At 46.6% G+C, this 17,945-nt stretch overlaps 1 protein-coding gene across 3 annotated transcripts in view; it reads right to left on the bottom strand.

The window, feature by feature from the left end:
- The window catches only part of b4galt2 (UDP-Gal:betaGlcNAc beta 1,4- galactosyltransferase, polypeptide 2), a 628,374-nt gene extending 610,928 nt beyond the window's left edge, over positions 1–17,446 (bottom strand). For 2 of the 3 annotated variants that reach the window (XM_070886768.1, XM_070886771.1), the window contains exons 1-2: positions 17,041–17,446; positions 16,146–16,181 (exon numbers count right to left, since the gene is read on the bottom strand). The gene's annotated coding sequence lies outside the window, so the exon portion shown is untranslated. The remainder of the gene's footprint in view (positions 1–16,145; positions 16,182–17,040) is intronic. The other variant, XM_070886770.1, reaches the window with a different exon arrangement.
- Between the last annotated feature and the right edge of the window lie 499 nt (positions 17,447–17,945).

The following is a 17,945-nucleotide window of genomic DNA, read 5'->3' as shown; positions in this document are numbered from 1 at the left end:
ACACTGGCACTGCCTTGTACGTTTGAGATTGTTATACACCCTTAAACTGTGGACCAATTACCACTCAAATGAAAGTGCCCTAAGTCATTAGTGCCCTTCATCCTTGAACAAAGATTAAGTGCATTGTATTGAGTGCCACCTGATCGCAGCAGCAATGCAAGCTGCCAGCAACACACTGAAAACTGACAAAGCTCAATTTCTCATCGATTGCAATGATAAATGCAGCAGCCTAATTCTAAATGGCAGCAACTAACGATTTCATTTGAGAGTTAAAATCTCTGCAGAAGGAGCAAGATACTATGGATAATCAAAATCAGTAGGCAGGACAGAACAGGTTAACTATTTTGCTTTGAAATAATTCAGCACCTCAGTAGTTATTACATCATCCAACAGATCGCTGTCGGTTTTGAGGCCAAGAGCAGCTCGCCACTTCAATCCATGCCCAAGTTTGGGAATCAGCCCCATCAATATCCAGCCAGGACACGAGACTAAACACCTTGCCTCAGTCGAGTATTATCGAACAAGCAAAACTGGTCAAAGGCTGAAGAAATTAAATATTGCCACATTACCACGCAACCTTCTTGAAGTTTACAAAGTAATTTCAATAAACTGTCATGGAGAGGTAACGGCATTACACATCTCTCTCACCCTCACTGTGGAAGAGAATGCAGTCAGTTACATAGGGCCCAAGTTTCGGCCTCAGTTGCTCCTGATTTTTTGGAGCAACTGGTGTAGAACGGAGTATCTTAGAAATTCAAATTCTTGGCATTTAGTTTGCTCCAGTTCTAGTCAGTTAGAACATTTTCACTTTGGAACAGAATTTATTTTTCAAAAGGGGGCGTGTCCGGCCACTTACGCCTGTTTTCAAAGTTTCAGCAGTGAAAACTTACTCCAAACTAACTTAGAATGGAGTAAGTGAACATTTTTGTACGCTCGAATAAACCTTGTCTACACTTTAGAAAATCAGGCATAGGTTACAAATCAGGCGTAGGGAATGGGGGGGGGGGGGGGGTTTAAAGGGAAGTTTACAAACATTAAACACTTCAGTTTTACAAATAAAGAGCCATCATCAAAAATAAATGATAAAAACATCAATAAATCAACCAATAAATCAATCAAAAAAAATTAATAAAAAATATATATTTTTTTTTAAATCAATAAATAAAACATTTTCTACTTACCGACTGCAGCACCGGGAGCCCTCCAACAGCATGCTGGGATGCCCCCCTCCCCCCCCGCACCACGTCTCTGTCAGTGTCTGTGTTTCTGACAGCGAGGGGAGGGGGAGGGGGGGGCAGGGGGAGAAGAGAAGAAGAGGAAAGGGGTGGGGGGAGAAGAGAAGAAGAGGAAAGGGGTGGGGGGAGAAGAGAAGAAGAGGAAAGGGGTGGGGGGAGAAGAGAAGAAGAGGAAAGGGGGGGAGAAGAGGAGAAGAAGAGGAAAGGGGGAGAAGAAGAGAAGAGGAGAAGAAGAGGAAAGGGGGGGAGGAGGAGAGAAGAGGAAAGGGGGGGAGGAGGAGGAGAAGAGAAGAAGAGGAAAGGGGGGGAGGAGGAGGAGGAGGAGGAGGAGGAGGAGGAGAAGAGAAGAAGAGGAAAGGGGGGGAGGAGGAGAAGAGAAGAGGAAAGGGGGGAGGAGGAGAAGAGAAGAAGAGGAAAGGGGGGGGGGAGGAGAGAAGAGGAAAGGGGGGGAGGAGGAGGAGAAGAGAAGAAGAGGAAAGGGGGGGAGGAGAAGAGAAGAAGAGGAAAGGGGGGGAGGAGGAGGAGGAGGAGGAGGAGGAGAAGAGAAGAAGAGGAAAGGGGGGGAGGAGGAGGAGGAGGAGGAGGAGGAGGAGAAGAGAAGAAGAGGAAAGGGGGGGAGGAGGAGAAGAGAAGAAGAGGAAAGGGGGGAGGAGGAGAAGAGAAGAAGAGGAAAGGGGGGGAGGAGGAGAAGAGAAGAAGAGGAAGGGGGGCGAGGAGGAGAAGAGAAGAGGAAGGGGGGGGAGGAGGAGAAGAGAAGAAGAGGAAGGGGGAGGAGGAGAAGAGAAGAAGAGGAAGGGGGGGAGGAGGAGAAGAGAAGAGAAGAAAAGGAAAGGGGGGAGGAGGAGAAGAGAAGAGGAGGAAAGGGGGGGGAGGAGGAAAAGAGAAGAAGAGGAAAGGGGGGAGGGAGGAGGAGAGAAGAAGAGGAAAGGGAGGAGGAGGAGAGAAGAGGAGGAAAGGGGGGGAGGAGGAGAAGAGAAGAAGAGGAAAGGGGGGAGGAGAAGACAAGGGGGAGGAGAAGAGAAGAGGAGGAAAGGGGGGAGGAGGAGAAGAGAAGAAGAGTAAAGGGGGGAGGAGGAGAAGAAAAGAAGAGGAAAGGGGGCAGGAGGAGAAGAGAAGAGGAAAGGGGGGGAGGAGGAGAAGAGAAAAAGAGGAAAGGGGGGGGAGGAGGAGAAGAGAAGAAGAGGAAAAGGGAGAGGAGGAGAAGAGAAGAAGAGGAAAGGGAGGGGAGGAGGAGAAGAGAAGAAGAGGAAAGGGGAGGGGAGGAGGAGAAGAGAAGAAGAGGAAAGGGGAGGGGAGGAGGAGAAGAGAAGAAGAGGAAAGGGGAGGGGAGGAGGAGAAGAGAAGAAGAGGAAAGGGGGGAGGAGGAGAAGAGAAGAAGAGGAAAGGGGGGAGGAGGAGAAGAGAAAAAGAGGAAAGGGGGGAGGAGGAGAAGAGAAGAGGAGGAAAGGGGAGGAGAGGAGGAGAAGAGAAGAAGAGGAAAGGGGGGGAGGAGGAGAAGAGAAGAGGAAAAGGGAGAGGAGGAGAAGAGAAGGAAAGGGGGGGAGGAGAAGAAGAGAAGAAGAGGAAAGGGGGGGAGGAGAAGAGAAGAAGAGGAAAGGGGGGAGGAGGAGAAGAGAAGAAGAGGAAAGGGGGGAGGAGGAGAAGAGAAGAAGAGGAAAGGGGGGGAGGAGGAGAAGAGAAGAAGAGGAAAGGGGGGGAGGAGGAAAAGAGAAGAGGAAAGGGGGGGAGGAGGAGAGAAGAAGAGGAAAGGGAGGAGGAGGAGAGAAGAGGAGGAAAGGGTGGGAGGAGGAGAAGAGAAGAAGAGGAAAGGGGGGAGGAGAAGACAAGGGGGGAGGAGAAGAGAAGAGGAGGAAAGGGGGGAGGAGGAGAAGAGAAGAAGAGTAAAGGGGGGAGGAGGAGAAGAAAAGAAGAGGAAAGGGGGCAGGAGGAGAAGAGGAGGAAAGGGGGGGAGGAGAAGAGAAAAAGAGGAAAGGGGGGAGGAGGAGAAGAGAAGAGGAGGAAAGGGGAGGGGAGGAGGAGAAGAGAAGAAGAGGAAAGGGGGGGAGGAGGAGAAGAGAAGAAGAGGAAAAGGGAGAGGAGGAGAAGAGAAGAAGAGGAAAGGGGAGGGGAGGAGGAGAAGAGAAGAAGAGGAAAGGGGGGAGGAGGAGAAGAAAAGAGGAAAGGGGGGAGGAGGAGAAGAGAAGAAGAGGAAAGGGGGGAGGAGGAGAAGAGAAAAAGAGGAAAGGGGGAGGAGGAGAAGAGAAGAAGAGGAAAGGGGGGGAGGAGGAAAAGAGAAGAAGAGGAAAGGGGGGGAGGAGGAGAGAAGAAGAGGAAAGGGAGGAGGAGGAGAGAAGAGGAGGAAAGGGTGGGAGGAGGAGAAGAGAAGAAGAGGAAAGGGGGGAGGAGAAGACAAGGGGGGAGGAGAAGAGAAGAGGAGGAAAGGGGGGAGGAGGAGAAGAAAAGAGGAAAGGGGGCAGGAGGAGAAGAGAAGAAGAGGAAAGGGGGGGAGGAGGAGAAGAGAAAAAGAGGAAAGGGGGGAGGAGGAGAAGAGAAAAGGAGGAAAGGGGAGGGGAGGAGGAGAAGAGAAGAAGAGGAAAGGGGGGGAGGAGGAGAAGAGAAGAAGAGGAAAAGGGAGAGGAGGAGAAGAGAAGAAGAGGAAAGGGGAGGGGAGGAGGAGAAGAGAAGAAGAGGAAAGGGGGGAGGAGGAGAAGAAAAGAGGAAAGGGGGGAGGAGGAGAAGAGAAGAGGAAAGGGGGGAGGAGGAGAAGAGAAGAAGAGGAAAGGGGGGAGGAGGAGAAGAGAAAAAGAGGAAAGGGGGAGGAGGAGAAGAGAAGAGGAGGAAAGGGGAGGGGAGGAGGAGAAGAGAAGAGGAAAGGGGGGGAGGAGGAGAAGAGAAGAGGAGGAAAAGGGAGAGGAGGAGAAGAGAAGAAGAGGAAAGGGGAGGGGAGGAGGAGAAGAGAAGAAGAGGAAAGGGGGGAGGAGGAGAAGAGAAGGAAAGGGGGGGAGGAGAAGAAGAGAAGAAGAGGAAAGGGGGGAGAAGAGAAGAAGAGGAAAGGGGGGAGGAGGAGAAGAGAAGAAGAGGAAAGGGGGGGGAGGAGAAGAGAAGAAGAGGAAAGGGGGGGAGGAGGAGAAGAGAAGAAGAGGAAAGGGGGGGAGGAGGAGAATAGAAGAAGAGGAAAGGGGGGGAGGAGGAGAAGAGAAGAAGAGGAAAGGGGGGGAGGAGGAGAAGAGAAGAAGAGGAAAGGGGGGGAGGAGGAGAAGAGAAGAAGAGGAAAGGGGGGGAGGAGGAGAAGAGAAGAAGAGGAAAGGGAAGGGGAAAGAGAAGGGGAAAGAGAAGGGGGGGGGGGGAAAGGGAGGCTGAACGAGCCGGGCCCGGCCGGGCCCAAGACTTCGGGCAGGGCCCTTCCCCAGCACCAGATTTACAGGTAGGTGGCATTGGGTCAGGTCGGGTCCGGGGTCGGGAGCGCGGGTCGGGTCGGGGGGAGCGCCGGTCCGGTCCGTGGGCCGTGGGCCGGGGGGGGGGGGGGGGGGGAGGCAGGAGTCGGGTCGGTGTCGTGGAGGAAGCAGGAGTCGAGTCGGGAGGAAGCAGGAGCTGGGCGTGGGAGGCAGCCTTATGCACGCAGCCCCAGTGAGGCCATTCGGCCAGGGCGAGGGGCTGCGTGCTTCGGGCCCCTCCCACACAGTTTTGGGCACCTGGAGCTACTGCACATGCGCGCCCACTGTAGCGCGCATGTGCAGAGGTCCCGGCACTGTTTTCAGCTCGTGCTGTGCTGCGCCCGGATCCAGAGGACCAGCAGGGAGCCGGAGAATAGGTAAGTTTTTTTTAGGCGCACCTTGTGGCGCGAAAAACGGGCGTCCAGGTCGGGGCTGCGCCGTTCTAGGCGCGGCCGAAACTTGGGCCCATAGTCTTTGCTCAAAGAAAAAACAAAAAATGGAGCAAAGTTTAGGAGAGGAGAGCATTGTTTGGTCAAAATGAAGGGGCAATCATAGGCACAGGGAGGATATTCAACATGGCATCTTCTGCTATGCCCTCCACTTTTTGCATTACTAACTGAAATCCTGAGATGAACCATCTTCTAATCCACTGACCATAAGCTGTGAAGATTTTAATCTGTTCTGAAAAAGCTGACTATAAAGAGAATTGACCGATTGTCCATGTGGTGAAGGTACTCTCACAGTGCTGTTAGGGAGTTCCAGGATTTTGACCCAACGATGATGAAGTAACGGCGATATAATTCCAAGTCAGGAGGGTATGTGACTCAGACGGGAACATAGAGGTGGCGGTATTCCCATGCGCCTGCTACCCTATCCTACAAGGTGGTAACGGTAGCGGATTTGGGAGTTGCTACAGTGCATCTTGTACATGGTACACACTGCAGCCACGGTACGCCAATCAAACGGGCTGCTTTATCCTCGATGGTGTCGAGCATCTTCAGTGTTGTTGGAGCTGCACTCATCCATGCAAGTGAAAAGTATTCCATCACACTCCTGACTTGTGCCTTGTAGATGGTGAAAGGCTTTGGAGAGTCAGGAGGGGAGACACTCGCCACAGAATACCCAGCCTATGACCTGCTCTTGTTGCCACAGTATGTGTGTGGCTGGTCCAGTTAAGTTTCTGGTCAATAGTGACCCCCAGGGTGTTGATGGTGGGGGAATTCGGCGATGGTAATGCTGTTGAATGTCAAGGGGTGGTGGTTAGACTGTCGCTTGTTGGAGATAGTCATTGCCTGGCACTTTTGTGGCACAAATGTTACTGTGCTGTGCCACACCATGCAGGGGCATGGGTTTCCACCCCCCCCACAGTCAACCCCACATATGTTGAGTTCCCACATAGGAGGGTAAAGAAAGTGGCAAGCTGCAAAAATCTGACAAACCTTCTAGTAAACAGCTCAAGATCGTCACTGCCAGAAGCCTGGTAAAGGTTACCTGCACTCTCTGTAGTAATTGATCAAGTATCAGAAACATATGGGAGCAAACTACGTATTAATTGGGAAGGAAAGGATTGGATAGAGATGTTACCCTATTTGCATAATAAAAATAAGGAAACTCTGACTCTTATTAGGTGATACCAACTAACATCACATCTATCAACAGCTCTATTGCCAGATAACAGCACATTGGAAGCTCAGATATTGAGAAATTATTCCAGTAGATGCCAACAAGATAGCATGTGGCACAGTTAACATCACCTTTTGTCTGCATCTGTGTTGCCAGGTAACAACAATATCTTGGGGGACAGAAATTCTGGATTGAAGCCCAGAAACAATTTGCACCATTGCACTTATTAGGGCATATTGGCATAAAGCCTACTTCTGGAGAGCTGCACGTCTGTGGTGGTTGGAATCTGGAGCTCTACAATTTCAATCCTGCACTGGATTTGGTCTCATGATAAACTGGTGGTGAAATAAAAACCTGCCGTATACACCTCGATTCATTTATCCTTAGCTTGAGCACAGAATGTCAGCCTCACTACTTTCAACAGGTTTCTGTACGAGGGAGGTTACAGACTAAGAAACTGTTAAATTGACAAGCAGGGTGTACACAAACTGAAACACAATGACATTCAAGAACAGAAGAGTCCCTAAGTGAGTGAATTAGTTTTAAATACAACAATATAGAGTCAGTCCTGATGGTCACAAGATTTTTGTGGCAAGGGGGGGGGGGGAAAAGAGGGGGCACGAGTGTAACCTCTTTCTGTGCACTACAAAATAAATAACTGCACTTAATTCATTGGAAAGCATTTACATTCCGTGTTAATTTTCTGACAACTTCATTATTTCTAATAGTCTGAGCTTGGTAATAAAGTTCCCACCACTTATAACGTTGGTATTAACACAATTTGCCTGCTATAAGTGGTGGACAATGTATCTAACATTTCTCAACTTAAGCAAAGGAGGAGATATAAAAGCCTGAAAAAAGACCAGAGAAGTAATTTTAACAGGTGTTCAGGAATAGTGTGTAGATAAGGACATAGGAAATAGGAGCAGGAGTTGGCCATATGGCTCCTAGAGATTGTTCCACCATTCAATAAGATCATGACTGATCTTCGACCTCAACTGTACCACAGAATGCTGCGGTTCAGAAGGATCTAGGTGGCTTCGTACATTAAACACAAAAAGTTAGTATGCAGGTACAGCAAGTAATTCGGAAGGCAAATGGAACGTTGGCCTTTATTGCAAGTGGGGTAGAATATAAAAGCAGGGAAATCTTGCTACAACTGTACAGGGTATTGGTGAAATCACACCAAGAGTACTGCGTACAGTTTTGGTCTCCTTATTTAAGGAAGGATATACTTGCATTGGAGGCAGTTCAGAGAAGGTTCACTAGGTTGATTCCGGAGATGAAAGGGTTGTCTTACGAGGAAAGGTTGAGCAGATTGGGCCTATACTTATTGGAGTTTAGAAGAATGAAAGATGATCTTATTGAGACACAAGATTCTGAGGGGGCTTAAGAGGGTAGATGCTGATAGGATGTTTCCCCTCGTGGGGGAAATCTAGAACTAGGGGGACAACACAAAAGCAAAATACTGCAGATGCTGGAACCTGGAATAAAAACAGAAAGTGCTGGAAATCTCAGCAGGTCAGGCAGCATCTGTGGAGAGGAAGCAGAGTTAACGTTTCGGGTCGATGACCCTTCGTCAGAACTAGAGGGCATAGTTTCAGAATAAGAGGTTGCCCATTTAAGACGGAGTTGAGGAGGAATTTCTTCTCTCAGAAGGTAGTGAATCTTTGGAATTCTCTACCCCAGAGAGCGGAGGAGGCTGGATCATTGAACATATTCAAGGCGGTGATGGACACATTTTTGAACTACAGGGGAGTCAAGGGTTATGGGGAGCAGGCAGAGAAGTAGAGTTGAGGCCAAGATCAGATGAACTTATTGAATGGTGGAGTAGGCTCGAAGGGCCAAATGGCCTACTCCTGCTCTATTTCTTATGTTCTTATAACTCCATTTGCCCACCCTATCCCCAAATTCCTGGATTCCCCTAGTGCACAAAAATCTATCCATCTCGGTCTTGAATATACTCAATGACTGAGTATCCACAGCCCTCTGGGGTAGAGAATTCCAAAGAATCACAACCAATGTTCCCCCTAATTATTTTTTGGGTCCCTGCAATGGGCTGCGTGGCCCAAAGTTTCGCGTATACGTGAAATTTCACGTTGGAAAAGCCGGGCTGCGCAGGATCGGTAGACAGCTGCAGGTCCACGCAGCTTAGAGGGAACGTTGTTCACAACCCTCCGAGTGAAGAAATATTTCCTCATCTCAGTCCTAAATGGCCGACCCCAAGTGCAACTAAAAGTTTGTTTTGAAGGAAACGGCACCAAAAGTATCTTAGTGTAAGAGCTCCACATTTAAGCAAATATCTTTTAGGATACGGGGCCTCTTCATAAGGAGTTTGAAATCCCATAGCTAAATACAGGTACTAGATCTATCTACATGTTAAGAACCAGAAGAACAAAATGTTTGCTTTGCAGAATTTGCCCCAGCCCTGAACTCACATTTTTTTCCAGTTTCTCTCCGATATGCCCTCATGACTTTTTCGTGCTCATCTTGTCCATGAGACCCACTTCCTACTCCCTCAAACCTATTTCCACCAAACTGACCACACAACTTCCTTCTCCAGCTCCCTTGTTAGCTGATATTGCTAATGGTTCTCTCGTCTCGAGTACAGCCCCCCCTCTCCCTCAAATCTGTCGTCATCACCCCTCTCCTCAAAAGACCAACCCTTAACCCCTCCGTCCTTGCAAACGACCGCTTCAGCTCCAACCTCCCTTTCCTCTCCAAAGTCCTTGCACGTGTTGTCGCCTCCCAAATCCGTGCCCATCTTTCCCGCAATTCCATGTTTGAATCCCTCTAAACAGAATCAAAATGGCTCTCAAAGTCACAAATGACATCTTTTGTGACTGTGACAAACTATTCCTTAATGTCGGTTATATATGTAAACTTGCATTTACTCTGTACAGCCACCAGGGAGCTCATCCCCTGGAGTCCCAAAGGGCCCCATAATTCCTTGGGAGCACAGGTATTTAAGGAGGCCTCACAGGTTGGAGAGGCACTCTGGAGATCTGCAATAAAAAAAACTACGGTCATACTTTACTTTGAGCACAGTGTTCAGTCTGACACTTTCTGCATTCATAACAACTGGCGACGAGATACAGATAGCGAACCCAAAGATGCAGAGAACAAGTGGGCATCCTGGAACAATTCTCGGAGGAAGATGATTGGGAAACGTTTGTGGAGCGACTCGACCAATACTTCGTGGCCAACGAGCTAGATGGGGAAGAGAACGCTGTCAAATGAAGGACGATCCTCCTCACCGTCTGTGAGGCACCAATTTATTACCTCATGAAGAATCTGCTCACTCCAGCGAAACCCACGGAGAAATCGTACGACGCTTTGTGTACACTGGTCCGAGAGCATTTGAACCCGAAGAAAAGCATTCTGATGGCAAGGTACCGGTTCTACACCTACAAAAAGGTCCGAAGGCCAGGAAGTGGCAAGTTATGTCACAGAGCTAAGACACCTTGCAGGACATTGCGAATTTGAAGGATATTTGGAGCACATGCTCAGAGACTTTTTCGTACTTGGCATTGGCCACGAAACCATACTTCGCAAACTTTTGACTGTAGGGACCCCATCCTTAAGGCCATAGCGATAGCCCACGCGTTCATTGCCACCAGTGACAATACGAAGCAAATCTCTCAGCACACAAGTGCTGCTACAAGTACTGTGAACAAAGTGATGTTGTTTTCGAATCATAACGTACAGGGCAGGTCACACATACCTGCAGATCTAGCCATGGTTATGGAAGCATTTGAGAGTGAGCAATCACCGGTCACTGCCCAGCAGGTCAAAACCTGGACAAGCCAGGACCCCTTATTATCTCCAGTGAAAAGCTGTGTGCTTCACAGAAGCTGGTCCAGTGTCCCAGTGGAAATGCAGGAAGAGATAAAGCCATTGCAGCGGCGCAAAGATGAAATGTCTATACAGGCAGATTGCCTTCTGTGGGGCAATCGAGTAGTGGACCCCAAGAAGGGCAGAGACACCATCATCAATGACCTCAACAGTACCCACCCAGGCATCGTAATGATGAAAGCGATAGCCAGATCCCACGTGTGGTGGTCCGGTATCGATGCGGACTTAGAGTCCTGCATTCACAGATGTAATACATGCTCGCAGTTAAGCAATGTACCCAGAGAGGCACCGCTAAGTTTATAGTCTTGGCTCTCCAAACCGTGGTCTAGAGTACATGTCGACTATGCAGGCCTGTTCTTGGGTAAAATGTTCCTTGTGGTTGTAGACGCATATTCCAAGTGGATTGAATGTGAGATAATGTGGGCTAGCACGTCTGCTGCCATTACTGAAAGCCTGTGAGCCATGTTTGCCACACACGGCTTACCTGATGTCCTGGTGAGCGACAACGTGCCATGTTTTACCAGTGCTGAGTTCAAAGAATTCATGACCCGTAACAGGATCAAACATGTCACATCTGCCCTGTTTAAACCAGCATCCAATGGTCAGGCAGAGAGAGCAGTGCAAACCATCAAGCAAAGCTTGAAGAGGGTAACTGAAGGCTCACTGCAGACTCGCCTATCCCAAGTCCTGCTTAGCTACCGCACGAGACCCCACTCACTCACTGGGATCCTGCCTGCTGAACTGCTCATGAAAAGAGCACTTAAGACAAGGCTCTTGTTAGTTCACCCTGATCGAAATGAACAGGTAGAGAACAGGTGGCTTCAACAAAGTGCATACCATGATAGTGCAAATGTGTCACGCGAGATTGAAATCAATGACCCTGGATTTGTATTGAATTATGGACAAGGTCCCAAGTGGCTTCCCGGCACTGTCGTGGCCAAAGAAGGGAGCAGGGTGTTTCAGGTCAAACTTTCAAATGGACTGATTCACCGGAAACACTTGGACCAAATGAAACTCAGATTCACGGTCTATCCTAAGCAACCCACCTTGGAACCTACCTTTTTTGATCCCCCAACATACACACCAGTGGCAACCGGCACCACGGTTGACCACGAAGCAAATCCCATCATCCACAGCAGCCCAGCAGGGCCCAACATACCAGGCAGCCCAGCAAGGCCAACTGCACAGCGAGAGCCCAACAAATGATTCAACAATACCAGCTTTCACACCAAAACGATAAACCAAAGGGCCGCAGATCGACTCACATTGTAAATAGTTACATTACTGACTTTGAGGGGGGTGTTGTTATATATGTAAACTTGTATTTACTCTGTACAGCCACCAGAGGGCTCATCCCCTGGAGTCTCAAGGGATCCCGTAATCCCTTGGGAGCACAGGTATTTGAGGAGGCCTTACAGGTTGGAGAGGCACTCTGGAGACCTGCAATAAAAGACTAAGGTCCCACTTTACTTTGAGCTCAGTGTTCAGTCTGATTCTTTCTCCATACATAACAATGTCCTTCTTGACTTGTCTGCAGCCTTTGACACGTTTGACCACTCTATCCTTCTCCAACACCTCTCTACCGTCATCCAGCTGGGTAGGATTGCATTCGCTGGATTCCATTCTATCTATCTAACTGTAACCAGAGAATTGCCTGTAATGGTTTCTCTTCCCTCTCCCGCATCGTTACCTCTGGCGTCCCCAAGGATCTATCCTTGGCCCTCTCCTATTTCTCATCTACATGCTACCCCTTGGCGACATCATCTGAAAACACAGCGTCAGTTCCACATGTACGCTGATGACACCCAGCTCTACCTCACTACCACTTCTCTTGACCCCTCCACAGTCTCTGAACTGTCAGACTGCTTGTCCGACATCCAGTTCTGGATGAGCAGAAATTTTCTCCAATTAAATATTAGGAAGACCAAAGCCATTGTTTTCGGACCCCGCCACAAACTCCGTTCCCTAGCCACTGACTCCATCCCTTTCCCAAACATCTGCCTGAGGCTGAACCATATGGTTCTCAACCTTAGTGTCATATTTGACCTTGAAATGAGCTTCCGACCACATATCCGCAGCATAACCAAGACCGCCTATTTCCACCTCCATAACATCGCCTGTCTCCATCCTTGCCTCAGCTCATCTGCTACTGAAACCCTCATCCATGCCTTTGTTACGTCAAGACTTGACTATTCCAACACACTCCTGGCTGGCCTCCCACATTCTACCCTACGTAAACTTGATTTATCTGCCCATGTCCTGACTTGCACCAAGTCCCGCTTACCCATCACCCCTGTGCTCGCTGACCTACTTTGGCTCCCGGTTAAGCAATGCCTCGGTCAAAATTCTCATCCTTGTTTTCAAATCCCCTCCCATGGCCTCACACCTCTCAATCTCTAATCTCCTCCAGTACCAGAAATACCACCCCCCCACCACCGCGTTCTGCGCTCCTCTAATTCTGCCCTCTTGAGCATCTCTGATTGGTTGCCGTGCCTTCTGTAGCCTAGGCTCAAAGCTCTGGAATTCCCTGCCTAAACCTCTCTGCCTCTTTCCTCCAAGATGCTCCTTAAAACCTACCTCTTTGACCACCTGCACCAATTTCTCCTTATGTGGCTCGGTTTCAATGTTTTTTGTCTGATAATACTCCTGTGAAGCGCCTTGGCATGTTTTACTACGTTAGAGTTGCTACATAAATACAAGTTGTTGTTGTTGTTACCCTGCCATGTTCGAGGCTGGGTACCCCCTCAAAGCTTCTCCACCATCTCGAAGGCTCAAGTCAGGATTGTGATGGAATACTCACCACTCACCTGGATGGATGCAGTCCTAACCAGAATTTCAACCCCATCCAGGATATAGCAGTGCACTGGATTTCCAGTGGGCTCAATATCCGCTCCATCAATCACCAGCACACAGTGGCTCCAATATGCAGGATGCACTGCAGTAGCTCACTCACCATCATAGGCAGTCCCTTGGAATTGAGGAAGACTTGCTTCCACTCTTAACACGAGTTCTTAGGTGGCTGTACAGTCCAATACGAGAACCACAGTCCCGGTCACAGGTGGGACAGATAGTCGTTGAGGGAAGAGGTGGGTGGGACTGGTTTGCCGCGTGCTCTTTCCACTGCCTGCTCACTAAGGTTACTGCAACAGCTCCTCCCTCCCCTGTGGCTTCCAGCACCGAGAAGGACAAAAGCGGCAATGTTTTGTGAACATTATCACCTCCAAGTCATCATGTGTCAGCCGTGGCTCAGTTGGTAACACTCTCACTTCTGAATCAGAAAGTTGTGGATTAAAGTCCCACTCCAGGAAAATCAAGTACAAAAATCCAGGCGGACTTTCCAGTGCAGTACTGATGGAGTGCATTTATATAGTGCCTTTCATGACCACCGGACATCCCAAAGCACTTTACAACCAATTCTTTTTGAAGTCTAGTCATTGTTGTAATATAGATGATGTTTTTCAGATGAGATGTTAAACAAATGTTTGCTCTCTCAGGTGGACGTAAAAGATCCTTTGACACTACTTCAAAGAAGAGCAAGTTAGTTATTCCCTGGTATCCTGGCCAATATTTATCCATCAAATCAACATCACTAAAACAAATCATCTGGTCATTATTACATTGCTGTTTGTGGAGCATGCTGTGTGCAAATTAGCTGCCGCGTTGCCTATATTACAACAGTGACTACACTTCAAAAATAACTTAATTGGCTGTAAAGTGCTTTGGGACATCCAGTGGTCATGAAAGGCACTATATAAATGCAAGTCTTTCTTTTACATCATCCAGATTTGGACATATATCATTCCGTTATTGTTGCAGGTTCAATTTGATGAGAACCATCAAATTCACAAGGACTACTGTGTTTCAAGGAAAGGTCAACCACCATCCTTTCAGGGCAACTAGGTATGGGTAATAACTGCACCCTTGCCATACATAGCCCAAGAACAATGTTTTTTTTTTTAAATTGTTGTTTCTAATGGCAATCGTTACTTTTGGTTGTATACAATTCAATTACAAAAATCTCTCCTGAACCATTTTTGAGCTTAACAATTTTGTATACATAAAAACTTGAGCATTCTATGGAGGTAATTTATTTGTTTATGGAAATTAATTTTTATTAAATACTGTATAAATTGGCAAACTCACTATCAACTCCAGTTGCACACCGAGCGCATATCAAGAAATTGCACACCGCCAGCCTCTGTTTTTACTTCCATTAATTTTAACAAGTAAAACATTTATGCTGAAATGCTTTAAGACAAAAACAGATAGGAACTGGCTGACAATCAGGAGTGGTGTGACCAGACATGTGGGAGTTGGGGCCCAATGCTTCAAAGGGGGCCAACAGCATTGTGTCCCATTTTCCTGGGCCCCTCCCCCACAAGGGAGTTAGACCCTGCTTCCCCCAATACGAACAACCACCAACATTCCAATCTGAGTTCTACTGGACCCAAGGATCTCCCTCCCACTGCTAGATCTCATGACCCTCATCTCAGTGCTCATAAACCCTTGACCATAATCCCAGTGCTCCCTGATCCCAGAACTGCCCTAGACTTTGATTAACTCCTAGATCCCAGGTTCCCTCTGAAGCAATTCTAGATCATAAGACTTTCCTCAGTGTTCCTCTCCATTGTTCCTGCATCCCTGGAACACCCGTCCCTCTGCTCCCAGATCCTGAAAGTCCACCTCCGGTTGCTGCTGAATCGTGATACCTCATCCCAGTACTGTCCGATTCTAGAGCTGCGCCTGTGCTGATAAGTCAATAACCATGATAATATTACTTCACATAGCACCCCCGCTCTTATAAACCCCCGGGACTTAGAAGCAATGGCATGACAGATCTGCTAGTATTCAAATAATGTTGGATCACTCACAAAGCACACCTAAACCAATAGCTGACCAGTGTATCCAGAGGGGAAACGCCAATGTTGGAAATTTAGTATAAAACTATTTTACTCCCACTAGCAATGTCAAATTCATTTATCTCACGGGTGAATTCACAAGGTAGCATGCACCCAGCGGGAGGTGAGCCGGGGTGTTTTTGCAGTTGGAGGCAAATACTTGAAAGCTGTCCCATTTTATTTAAAACGTTTTTTTTTTTATTTACTTCAGTCACTGGGAGTGTTGTGTTAATTGAAGCCTTGACTGCAGTTATCCCATGTGACCAATTAAGGACCTTGGCGTAGAATTGCTTCCGACAACTTGTTTTTCCCTGGGCTTTGTAAGACGGCTTATGATTATAATTGTTGGGTGCATTGATGCTGGCCATTTATAACAGTAACTAAATTATGGGAGCTATGTGATGCATGTGCAATTAAATGGGTAGTCCCTACCTTGGGATGTACAAGCCCTCAATCAAGTAGCTGGTCGTGTTGCATTCAAGACAGGAAATTAACCAGAGGTTGAAATTTCAATTAAAGAACATAACTATGTTGTTTATTTCTCCGAGTTCCTGAATCAACTTGAAAACCTTATCTTTTGTGAAGCATAAGTAATACGTTACAGATTGAATGGCGGGAAAGAAAACACATAGGAGGATGAACACCAGAAAACAGCGAGTTATAGTATTCATACCATTCACTTCTCAAACAGAGGTTTAAAAATCTTGCATGTAGGAGACAATAGTTTAACGGTGCGAGTCCCAAAACCAATACAATGCGTTGTGGCGATTTTGGCTATTAAGGCTATTTTCTTTACTCTCTTCTGTCTCAATTACACAGTTCCATGTGGGACAACACAAAAATTTAACACCGAACCATCACAAATCTCACAAAGTAAATAAACCGCAGAAAAAACAAAGGAACTCGAGACTGATCAGTTCTCGGTCTAGCCATTAGATGGTGTCAGAGTTAGGTTGAATGAGGTGGTGGAGAGACGAGAACACAAAATTTATATTATCCACCCCGTTTCACTTGAACTGCAGTGGAGGAGCAGGGTCAAAAAAAATCGCAACTATGGAGAGATTTGGGATTCCTCCAACCGCGTGGCAGGGGAAGGAAGATTAATTTATGAGTTTCCTCACCTTTCCTTCACCCTCTGCAGCACACTCCATCTAAAACTTAAAAACACAAGACATGGTTTCACCTCTTGTATGTCAAGAGAAAGCTTCCATAGCAAATGTCAAATCTATCATGGTGACTGATAAATAAATAAAACAAAACACTGGTAACAGCACAAACAAGTCTGCAAATGAATGCAACGCCAGCACAGACATTTGACACGATATGATAGATACATTAATTATACATACAGTCACCATGTTATCCAAATGCAATATATAGATAGCAACAGAAGCCCAAGAACAAAAGCAATGAGTAGAACTTATATGCAACAAATTAATAAATTTATTTTCACCCACAAAGCAATGCAGGCATCAAAAACTGGGAGGAAAGCCCACTTAAATTGTTCATTTTTTAAAAATCTACGAGCTGGAAAAAAGTATTATAGGTGTGAGAAATGTAGAGAAAATGTTGAAAACATTGATATGTCTAACATACGGTGGAATGATTGAATTTGTAGCTAGGTACCCGTGGTCCATTGTACTGGTGCAAATATGAATCAGAAATAACACTGTAGGCAATAGTAAATAAACTAAAATGGATTGCAAAAATACTCAAATAAAATAGTTAATTGAATGCAAAAATTGGTAGCAGAAAAATATGAACAAATGCACTATTGATGTGAAATTGACACCTGAAACAGACTTAATGAAAACTGAGCTGCATTTAACAGGATCAATGCTGTCTAAATACTAAGGTGGAACATCCCGATATTAACTCATCGGGCCCTCATAAATATGGGAACAGGGGTGGGAAATCCTAAGGGTTGTAATATGTTTAATTCATTTTATAAATAAAATATATAACATGAGTATATTTATTGATCCACATACATTTTAAAATATAAAATTAACGCACCTGTTTTCCCACTGTAAAATGTAGCACCGATACATCTCCTACAAGGAATAAATCTTAAGTCTTTGTTTTCATCTCTTCATTGATCAAGATGAATTAGATAGAAATTGCAGCGTGAAAAAAAACACCCAGTGCAATCATCCGACGCCAGACGAAGGCACTCAGACAGAAAAGACACAAGGCATTTAGAAATGAGGGGAGGGGGGAACAAAGGCATGAAAATAAAATCTCACACATTCCATGTAAAAAAAAACCTATGCAATAATCCACTACATTGTGTTGGTTGGAGGTTGCAGCCGAGGAATGAGAAGCGAAGGAACAGCAAAGAGCTGTCCAGGAGGAGGAAAGATTCTATCAGCGAGTAGCAGAACCTAAGGCTCGCTCCCAGCGGCTGCTTATAATGTTACCATTTGCCTTGGAGCTGATAGATAACTGTCCACAAAAAGGGTACGGAATCCTGCAAGGATCAAACTCAAATCTGCCACCAGGGGGTGCGATATGTGGGGCGGGAGTAAGACTATTGCATTTAACCCTTTCCTGACTCTGCTTCAACTTTTTTTTAATTTTAAGTCTTTTTAAATGGAAAGAAGCATAATCACTTCTGAAAATTACACGGCATAGCCTTTTCTTTCACGCTTTGATACCTTCTAAACACAAGGAATTAGAGACGTATTTCGTTTGGTAATTATATAATTTGCATTTACAAAAAACAAATGAGAACATTTTGTGTTGCTTGCACAGGAGTGTCATCGTGATACGAAAATAGTCTGTTTGCCCTCCCTCCCCAAATTTTCATAGTTTACTTCACTTTAAATGAAACATATAATTTTATCCTTGATTGTGAATCCTTGTGACTTGGCCTTATATTTTGCATACTACATATTTATGGTGTACAAAAATTCAACTAT

Source organism: Pristiophorus japonicus, chromosome 8 (assembly GCF_044704955.1).
Source record: "Pristiophorus japonicus isolate sPriJap1 chromosome 8, sPriJap1.hap1, whole genome shotgun sequence".
In the NCBI taxonomy this organism is placed as follows: domain Eukaryota; kingdom Metazoa; phylum Chordata; class Chondrichthyes; family Pristiophoridae; genus Pristiophorus; species Pristiophorus japonicus.
This window is presented reverse-complemented; position numbering and strand designations above follow the sequence as displayed.